Below are 9,968 nucleotides of genomic sequence, written 5' to 3'. Positions count from 1 at the left end.
CATCACCATATATTCGATCCCCCTTACCCTCATCTCCCACCCCCCACCCCCCGCCCCCGTTACCCTCTGGCAACCACTAAACTATTGTCTGTGTCTATGAGTTTCTGTTTCTCATTTGTTTGTCTTGTTCTTTTGTTGTTCTTGGTTTATATACCACATATCAGTGAAATCACATGGTTCTCTGCTTTTTCTGACTTTTTTCTTAAGATTGCTTTGGCTATTCGGTGTCTTTCATGGTTCCAAACAAATCTGATGATTTTTTGTTCCATTTCGTTAAAAAATGCCATTGGGATTTCGATGGGGATTGCATTAAATCTGTCTATTGCTTTGGGTAATATGGCCATTTGAAGTAGGTTGATTCTTTCAATTCATGAACACAGAATGTTTTTCCATTTCTTCATGTCCTCTTCAATTTCTTTTAAAAATATCTTGTCGTTTTCAGGGTATAGGTCTTTCGCATCCTTTGGTTAAGTTTATTCCTAGGTATTTTATTTTATTTTATTTTATTTTTGCAATTGCAAAAGGAATTTTGAAAAAAATTTTTTTTCTGAGATTTCATTGTCAGTATATAGGAATGCAGTGTACTTTTGTAAATTGATTTTGTAGCCAGCAATTTACTGTGTTCATTTAAAGTTTCTCATAGCTTTTCTGAGTTTTTAAGGTTTTCTATATATAGAATCATGTCATCTGCAAAAAGACACAATTTAACTTCTTCATTCCTAATTCTGATGTGTTTTATTGCTTTCTCTTGCCTGATTGCTCTGGCTAGGACTTCCAATAATATTGAAAAGCAGTGGTGATAGGGGACAGCCCTGTTGTGTTCCTGAATGTAGAGTGAAGCGCTTTGATTTTTTGCCATTAGTTATCATATTGGCTGAGGGTTTGTCACATATAGCCTGTTTTATGTTAAGGTATTTTCCTTCTATACACATTTTGTTCAGTGTTTTAATCATAAATGGATGTTGGACATTGTCTATTGCTTTTTTTGAAATTAAAGTATATTGGGTTGACAATTGTTAGCAAAGTCATATAGATTTCAAGTGTACAATTCTGTATTACATCATCTATAAATCCCATTGCCTGTTCACCACCCAGAGTCAGTTCTCCATCCATCACCATATATTTGAATCCCTTTACCCTCATCTACGACCCCCCACCCCCCTTACCCTCTGGTAACCACTAAACTATTGTCTGTGTCTATGAGTTTTTGTTTCTCAACTGTTTCTCTTGTTCTTTTGTTGTTTTGGTTCATATACCACATATCAGTGAAAACACATGGTCCTCTGCTTTTTCTGTGTGACTAATTTGGCTTAGCATTATAATCTCAAGATCCATCCATGTTTTTACAAATGGTCTTATTTCATCTTTTCTTACCGCCGGAAAGTATTCCATTGTGTATATATGCCACAACTTCTTTATCCATTCATCTATCGAAGGACATTTTGGTTGTTTCCATGTCTTGGCCACCGTAAATAAAGCTGCAATGAACATTGGAGCACATGTGTTTTTATGCATAAATGTTTTCAGAAGTTTTGGGTAGATACCCAGGAGAGGAATTGCTGGGTCATAAGGTAATTCTATTTTTAATTTTTTGAGGAACCTATACATTGCCTTCCATAACGGCTGCACCAGTCTGCATTCCCACCAACAGTGTATGAGGGTTCCTTTTTCTCCACAGCATCTCCAACACCTGTTAATATTTGTCGTGCTGATGATAGCCATTCTGACTCAGGTGAGGTGATATCTCATTGCGATTTTTATTGGCAGTTCTCTGATGATTAGTGATGTTGAGCATTTTTTCATATGTCTATTTGCCATTTGTATGTCCTCTTTGCAGAAATGTCTCTTCAGGTCCTCTGCCAATTTTTCAATTGGTTTGTTTGTTTTTTGTTGTTGTTCAGTTTCATGAGTTCCTTGTATATTTTGGATATTGGCCCCTGATTGGAGGCACTGTTTACAAAAATCTTCTCCCGTTGAGTTGGTGGCCTCTTTGTTTTGTTGATGGTTTCCTTTGCTGTGCAGAAGCTTTTAAGTTTCATATAGTCCCAATTCGTTTATTTTAGCTTTTACTTCCATTGCCTTTGGAGTCAAATTCATAAAATGCTCTTTGAATCCAAGGTCCATAAGTTTAGTACCTATGTTTTCTTCTATGCATTTTATTGTGTCAGGCCTTATGCTTAATTAAGTCTTTGATCCATTTTGTATTAATTTTGGTACATGATGACAGATAGCAGTCCAGTTTCATTCTTTTGCATGTGGCTTTCCAATTCTGCCAGCACCGTTTACTGAAGAGGCTGTCTTTTCTCCATTGTATGTTTTTTGTTTCTTTGTCAAAAATTATCTGTCCATATTAATGTGGTGTTATTTCTCAGTTCTCGATTCTATTCCATTGGTCTATGTGTCTATTTTTCTGACAGTACCATGCTGTTATAGCTTCTCGGCCTTTTGGCTAAGATCAAGTGTAGTACCATGCTGTTTTGATTATTGTTGCCCTGTAGTAGAAGCTAAAGTCAGGGAGTGTGATACCTCCAGTATTGTTCTTTTTCCTTAAGATTGCTTTGGGTATTTGGGGTCTATTTTGGTTCCAAACAAATCTGATGGTTTTTGTTCTATTTCTTTAAAAAATGCCATTGTGATTTTGATCGGGATTTCATTAAATCAGTATATTGCTTTGGGTAATATTGCCATTTTAACTATGCTGATACTTCCAATCCATGAGCACGGAATGTCTTTCCATTTCTTTGTGTCTTCTTCAATTTATTTAAAAAATGTGTTGTAGTTTTCAGCATATAGATCTTTCACATCCTTGGTTAAGTTTACTCCTAGGTATTTTATTCGTTTTTCTGTAATTGCAAAAGGAATTTTTCTTTTAGTTCATTTTCTGAGTATTCTTATATTGCTCTTTCTGATGGAGTCAGATAGTTCTTGTAGAGTTCTTTCATTTCTTTTAATTCTCAAGTCTCTTTCTTCTTCCATCTGTGTAAATTCCAGGTTTCTATCTTCGATGTCACTGATTCTTTCCTCCATCTGGTCAACTCTAGTACCTAAGCTGGTTATTTCATTCTTAATTTCTTCTATTGAATTCTTAATTTTTAGAAATTCCATTGGGTTCTTTTTTAAAATTTCAATCTCTTTCGCAAAATGCTCATGTTGTTCTTTGATTGTTTTTCCGAGTTCATTTAACTGCCTATCTGTGTTTTTTTGCATCTCGTTGAGTTTTTTCAGAACTGCAATCCTGAATTCTCTGCCATTTAAGTCACATATTTCCATATCGTTAAGTTGCTTTTCTGGAGAATTTTCATTTTCTTTCTGAGATTTCTTGTTGCTTTGGTTATTCATGGCAATTACTGATTTACTATTTCTCTTCCTAGACATCTACAGGAGTGGCTTCTGCAACAGGTTGATAAGAAGAGATCTTTCTTTTGTTTTCCAGTACTTGTTGGTACAATATTTTATTTTTTCTCCGACTGCAGCCTTTTATCTCTCTCTCACACTGTAGTGCTATGTTTTTCTGCACAATTCCAGCTTCTCACATAATGGGGGGATTCCCTGAGAGATGGGCTTCTCCTCTGTTCATAGTTTGCCTAGGTCACAGGGCGCAGTGCCCGGTGGGTATGCGGAGAGCTTCTGAAGTTACAAAGCTTCTCCTGCACCAGATTCAGAGCCTGTATGTTTCAGCAGTTCTGTTTATTCCTGCAGGGATCCACCCATAAAGGTGGGACTAGGGGCGTGGTTAGTTGTGAGAGGTGGCCTAGAGCAATGGTGGCGACCACCTCCACAGCCCGTCCTGCTTCCACAGCTCCCTACCCTTTGCGTGAACTAGTTGGGCTGCGAATCTGTGTCTGCTGTCCACAGTCAGAACATCAAATATTCTATTCTTTTGATCTGAGACTGCTACTGTTCCGTTTCTAGCTCCAGGCAGGTTTGGGCGGGGCGAGCTCTGGGAGGGTAGGGAGGGGGTGGCTAGTCTCCGTGCCTAAGGCTTCCGTTCTCTGCTCGGCAGTGAGGGCTTAAACCACCTTTTTCAGCCTTCTTACCGCAGTCTTTTCTCTGAGGTCTCTGCCGTGAGCGTTGGATTCAGCCGTGTTATATGCTGCCCCCTCAGGCCTGTGGGCCATAAGCGGAGCCCTAGCAGTCCGAGTTCTTCACTCTCCCGCAGCTGCGGTAGTTCTGGGATGCAGTGAGCTGGGAGCACTGAGCTATGTCTGCGTCCGACGCCTCGGGGCTCCGTCTCTGCACTTCTCCCTTCCCTCCTCCCCGCTCACTCGATTTGCCCACCTGTAGGTGAATTCAGTAGTGGGCCTCTTCGTCTTGCCTGTCTGCTGTGCAGGGAGTCCTTTGTGGAGTTATTGTTGTTCGAATAGTTGTAAATTCCAGGGGATCTTTACAGAGGCTCACCTCATGCCTCCACTTTGATAGAAAAAAAAAATTTTTTTTAATGATTTCTATGTCCTCCTTTATGCTAAGTATATCTTTGTTGAAATTCTCAGTATGTTCCTTAGGCGTTGTTTTTTTAAAAAAATTCTTTCTTTTTTTAATTAAAATTTATTTTTGTGACAATGGTTAGTAAATTTACATGGGTTTCAAGTGTACAGTTCTGTTATATTTCACCTATACCTCACATCACTTCTTCGTCTTTTGGATAAGATCAAGTGTAGTATGTATTCTTATCAGTTTAATATCTGATACATGTTTTAAATTGTCTCTGGCAGGTTGTTTGCTTCCCTTTCATTTAGTTTCATTTCTGAAAGTTTCTCCTCTTCTTTTTTTTGGGGGGACATGTTTCTTTGTTTCTTCATTCTGGCTGCCTCTCTATGTTTGCTTCTATGTATTAGGTAGATCTCCTATGTCGCTCAGTCTTTGCTGGGTGGCCTTCTGTATTATGTGTCCTGTATGCACCAGTGGCACAATCCCCCTGATCTCCTGTATGTGTGTCTGTTCCAGGAGTGTCCCTTGTGTGTATTGTATATGTTCTTTTGTTATAGTTGAACCTAGATTGCTTTTGATGCATCAGTGGATGGGATTGACTCCCAGGCTTACTGCCTGTGAGGATTGGCTATACTCACAGTGTGTGAATTGCTGGGTGGGGGCTAACCCTTCCTAGTTGGGTTTGCCCTAGCAGGCTCTTGTGCCTGTTGATTCTACCCTTTGTGTGTGCCACATGTTGGGATAATCATATAGTGTACTGGTGTATTCTGGTGCCAGCCTCTGTGTGTGTTGAGTCTGATGTCTCTTGGGTGGGGCTCCCATACAAACTGATTACAGCCTTCTCTGTGAGTGGCCCAGGCTACCCAGTAGCAATTATATAGCTATACATGTTTGGTTGCTGCCTGTGCTGGACCTGCAGGCATGTGGGAGTGGCCTCCCTGTGAACTAAGGCTAGCTGCCACCTGTATTATGCCTATGCCATCTTAGAAAAAGGCCGAGGACTCCTAATGCCTGTTGCCACCTGCCAGCTGCCCATAAGGCTCAGCTTTTGAAAGAGCCACCTTAGGTGCGTGGGCCAGGCCGGTTGACCTTGCGTTGAGAGTTCCTCTGGTGTTGCAGCCTTAGGTGTGTGGGATTGGGTTCCAGGGAGTTATAGGGTGTTGGTGGTTGTTTCCACAAAGTTAAGGAAGTTTTGGTTCTTGCACCAGTGCCAGGCCCGTGACCACTTGCCTCAGTCCCCCAGCTCTCCAGGAATTACCCAAGATAGTCTGCAGTGTAAGGTTGTAGCATGCTGCTCACTACCAAAATTTGCCCAGGCCAACCCAGGCTGTTTGTTGCTGCAAAAGGCTTCTGCAGCTCATGACGTGGTGCCGGGCTGGCACTCAGCAGCTGAGAGTGCCCCCAGTGATGCAGCCCCAGCTGCGTGGGGCAGGAACTGCAAGCATCAGCAATGTGGTGTGCATGCACAGACTTTACCAGACCAGTACAGTCTCAGATTTCACCCTTTGGGGGAGAGTACAACAAAAGATGGCATCTTTCTTTAGGGTATTCATAAGGCAGGCTCTACACAGGGACAATGGCTGGTCCCCCCAGCTCTTACCCTGAGGCCACATGATTTATTCTTTCCTTGTATGTCTCTGGTGCCTCTTAAGATGCTGCCCCTCCACTAGAGACCATGTAAGTGTTTGCAAGCGAGTGAGTCTGCATATATTCCCCAAAGAGGGTGTCTGTTTTTCCAACCACCTTCTGTCTCACGAGGATAGACAGACAGAGTCCTCGCTGATCTTCACTGCGTGATGTTGTGGGAATTCCTCTTCCCAGCACAGGACCCCAGAGCTGGGGAGTCTGGTGTGGGGCTGGGACCCTTCCTTCTTTTGGGGTGACCTCTGCGACAGAGGTGTCCCTCCCAGTGCTTAACCACTATCTGTGGTTTTGTGGTCATCTCATTTGACATCTCCACCAATTCAACCAGTCTTTTTTATTTTTATATTAAAGTTCATTGGGGTGACAATGGTTAGTAAAGTTACATAGTTTTCAAGTGTACAATTCTGTAATATATCATCCATATATCACATTGTGTGTTCACCAAGAGTCAGTTCTCCTTCCATCACCATATAGTTGATGCTTGTACTAGTCTTGCTGTTGTCTGTTTCATAGATACTGAGTTATATGTGTTCTGTTTAGCTAGTCTTCAGGTAATTCTTGGGGTTGATTTTTTGATAATTTATTTGTAATTTTGGTATGATCCTGGGAGGTAGTAGGAATAGTGTTTACTTAATCTAATCCACCATCTTGGGCCTTCTCCTTTTTGTCATTATTTCTTCAAATACATTCTCAATCCCTTGTTTTCACTCTTCTCCTTCTCGTACCCCTATGATTCAAATGCTGTTATGCTTGATGTTATCCCAGAGGTTCCTCAAACTATGGTAATTTCTAAAATTCCTTTTTTCTTTTTGCTGATCTGATTGTGTGTTTTCTGCTACCTTGTCTTCTAAATCACTAATTTGATCCCCTGCTTCATCTAATCTGCTGTTGATTCCTTCTAGTTTATTCCTCATTTCAGTTATTACACTCTTCTTTTCTGACTGGTTCTTATTTATGGATTCTATGTCCTTTTTTATGCTTACTAGCTGTTTTTTAAATTTATCACTAAGTTTCTCATTAAGTTATAATCAGTGTTTTGGAATTTGTATCGTGTATGGGTGGGATTGACCTCATGCTTACTGGCTGTGAGAGTTTGCCATGACCACAGAGCAGAGATGTTGTTTTGGGGCTGACCCCATAAAGTGAGATTTGTCCCAGGGGGCTCTTGTGCCTGCTGACACTACTCTTTGAGTGTGATGCTTGTGGGGTCAATCAGGTTCTGTTCTGTTGTTGTTTGTAGCTGGCCATCATGTGTACTGGTTCTGGGGCCTCTTGCGAGGGGCTTCTGTGCAGGCCAAGGCCAGCTTCTTCCTGTGACTTGTCTGGGGCTACCTGGTAGGAGCTAAAAAACAATCCATAGTTTGTCGCTGATACTGGTGGACCTAGAGGTGTGTGGAAGGTTCCATGCTGGGAAATGAGGCTGGCCATCATCAATATTGGACTTGGGGAAGCTCAGCAAAAGGCCTAGGGCATGCCAAGCCCTGCTACCACCTGCCAGCTCTCCATATGCCTCAGCCACTGAAAAAGCCTTGGTTGGTACAGGAGTTGGGTGGGACGTAGTCTCAGAGAATCACCATCATGGGGCAAATGGTGTTCAACAGTTTAATGCAGACTCTGATTTGACACCAGTTCTAAGTCTGGCACCACTCTGCAAAAGACTCAGAGCTCACCAAGGCCTGCCACCACCTGTCTGGGGAACGCATATCCCTGAAAGTTGTCCAATGAGGACTGCAGTGTGGGCCAACACTGGCTGCCCACAAGCTGCCAAAACTACCTCTGGCAGCTCTAGATTGGTAGGGTGGGGTGGGGTCTCAGGGAGTCACTAGCGTGGGGTGAGTGGTGTTCAGTGGGTTAACACAGATTCACAATTGACTCCAGTTCTGCACCTGGCTTAACTCTGCAAAAGTCTCAGAACACACCAAGGCCAGCCGCCACCTATCTGGTACCCATGGACCCCCAAGAGTTGTCCAAGAAAAACTGCAGCATGGGCTAACCCTGGCTGCCTGCCAGCTGTGAAAATGCCTCTGGCATTGTGCAAGTTGGGTGGAGTGGAGTCCCAGGGAGCTACCAGAGTGGAGTGACACTCACCAGCCCAATGAAAATTCAGATTTGGTTGGATGGAGGGAGGGCTCAACACAGGAAACATGGAGTCCACCCACTGGCTACAGGGTAGTAGGGATCAACACAAGGACAATGGCTGTTTTTCCCCCAACCCTTGCCCTGATGCCACACAATTCAGGCTCTTCCCCTATGTCTCTGTCACCTCTCAAGCCACAGTCCCTTTTCCGGAGCCCAGGATGAGTGCCTGGGAGTGAGAGATTCTGTGTGCAGTCCCTTTTAAGAGGACGAGTGGATTTCCAGCCACCTTCTTTCTCACCTGGTCAGATGGAATCCCTGCTGATTTTCACAGCCAGATGCATTGGAGATCCTCTTCCCGGCACTTGTGCTCCAGGCTGGAGAGTCCAGTGTAGTGCTGGGACCCCTCACTCTTTAGAAGGGACCTCTGCACCTGAGATATTCTTCCCAATTCTTGACCACCATACGTGGATGAGAAGTCAGCCCATTTTGCGTGTCTGCCCTTTCTACCAGTCTTGAGGTGCCTTCTTCTTTATATACTTAGTTATAGGACTTCTGTTCAGCTAGTCTTTGGATGGTTCTCCAGATTGATTAGGATCTCCTTCTTTTCTACTATCTTGAAATAAAAAAAACCTTACAGTCGACACTTTGTTCTACTCTAGCCCCTACCTTTTCTTTATAGATAAGCTTCCTGAAAGAAGCTCTAATTTATCTCTCAATCATTTTCTCTTCTGATCTCAATATTTCACTTCCCAAAGTCACCAATGGCTACATTGTGTTTGATGTAAAGGACAATTTTATTTTTTATTTATCTACCTATTTATTCATTCAGTCATTCAGTCATTATTTCTCTACCTTGTGATAAAGAAAAGGAATAGACAAGTAGGTACTATTATTATCCTTCTTTATGGATAAATAAATTAAGGCTTAGCAAGGTTAAGAATCTTACCCGGGGTCTAATGAGCATCCAAGGTAACACAGCTAGCAAGTGGCAGAGCCAGGATTTGAACCTAGGTCTATCTCCTGGATTTCCTACACCACATAGGTTACTATTTCTCAGCCTGATTCGCAAGTTCCACTTCATCACTGGAGTGTCCCAGACCTCAATACTCAGACATTATGTCTATCTACAGTTGACCTTTGAACAACTCAGGGTTAGCAGCACCAACCTACCATACCAACAAAAATCCACATATATGTTTTGACTCCACCAAAACTTAATTATTAACAACCTGTGTGGATCAGAAGCCTTACCAATAACATAAAGAGCTGATTAACACAAAATTTGTATGTTATATGTATTATATACTATATTCTTAGAGTAAAGTAAGCTAGAGAAAATAAAATATTATTAAGAAAATCATAAAGAAGAGAAAATAGATTTACAGTGTTGTACTATATTTATCAATACTGTAAGTTTATGTTGTTCATTTACAAGATGAATCATCTGTCAGTACCTACATCAATATTGTCTTATATGATACAAAACACTGTAGATGTTATATGTATTACTGACACTAGACATAAAAAATGAAAACATAATTTGAAATTGAAATTCATATTTGTTTATAAGTATAATGATTCATGCATTGATAATGAAGAAGAAGCAATATGGTAGTCTACCTAGTGTAATTGATATGATTGCTTCATGGTAAGAAATCTTTAAAAAATTTTCCAATACATTTATAGAAAAAAAAATCCACATATAAGTGGACCTGTGCAATTCTGTATTGTTCAAGGGTGAACTATATATTCACTCCCTTAACAATCTCATGACTTTAAATATTGTGGTGCATTTTCTGCAAAGATGACCAGCAATT

The 9,968-nt window shown here is 41.5% G+C and overlaps 2 pseudogenes; both read left to right on the top strand.

The window, feature by feature from the left end:
* The first annotated feature begins 2,429 nt into the window (after positions 1-2,429).
* On the top strand, positions 2,430-2,631 carry LOC141569809 (U2 spliceosomal RNA; annotated as a pseudogene).
* Positions 2,632-4,622: 1,991 nt separating this feature from the next.
* Positions 4,623-4,729, top strand: LOC141569805 (U2 spliceosomal RNA; annotated as a pseudogene).
* The last annotated feature ends 5,239 nt before the right edge of the window (positions 4,730-9,968 follow it).

This window comes from Rhinolophus sinicus, chromosome X (genome assembly GCF_036562045.2).
Source record: "Rhinolophus sinicus isolate RSC01 chromosome X, ASM3656204v1, whole genome shotgun sequence".
Lineage (NCBI taxonomy): Eukaryota > Metazoa > Chordata > Mammalia > Chiroptera > Rhinolophidae > Rhinolophus > Rhinolophus sinicus.
The sequence above is the reverse complement of the archived record's forward strand: the minus strand, read 5'-3'. Positions and strand labels throughout refer to the sequence as shown.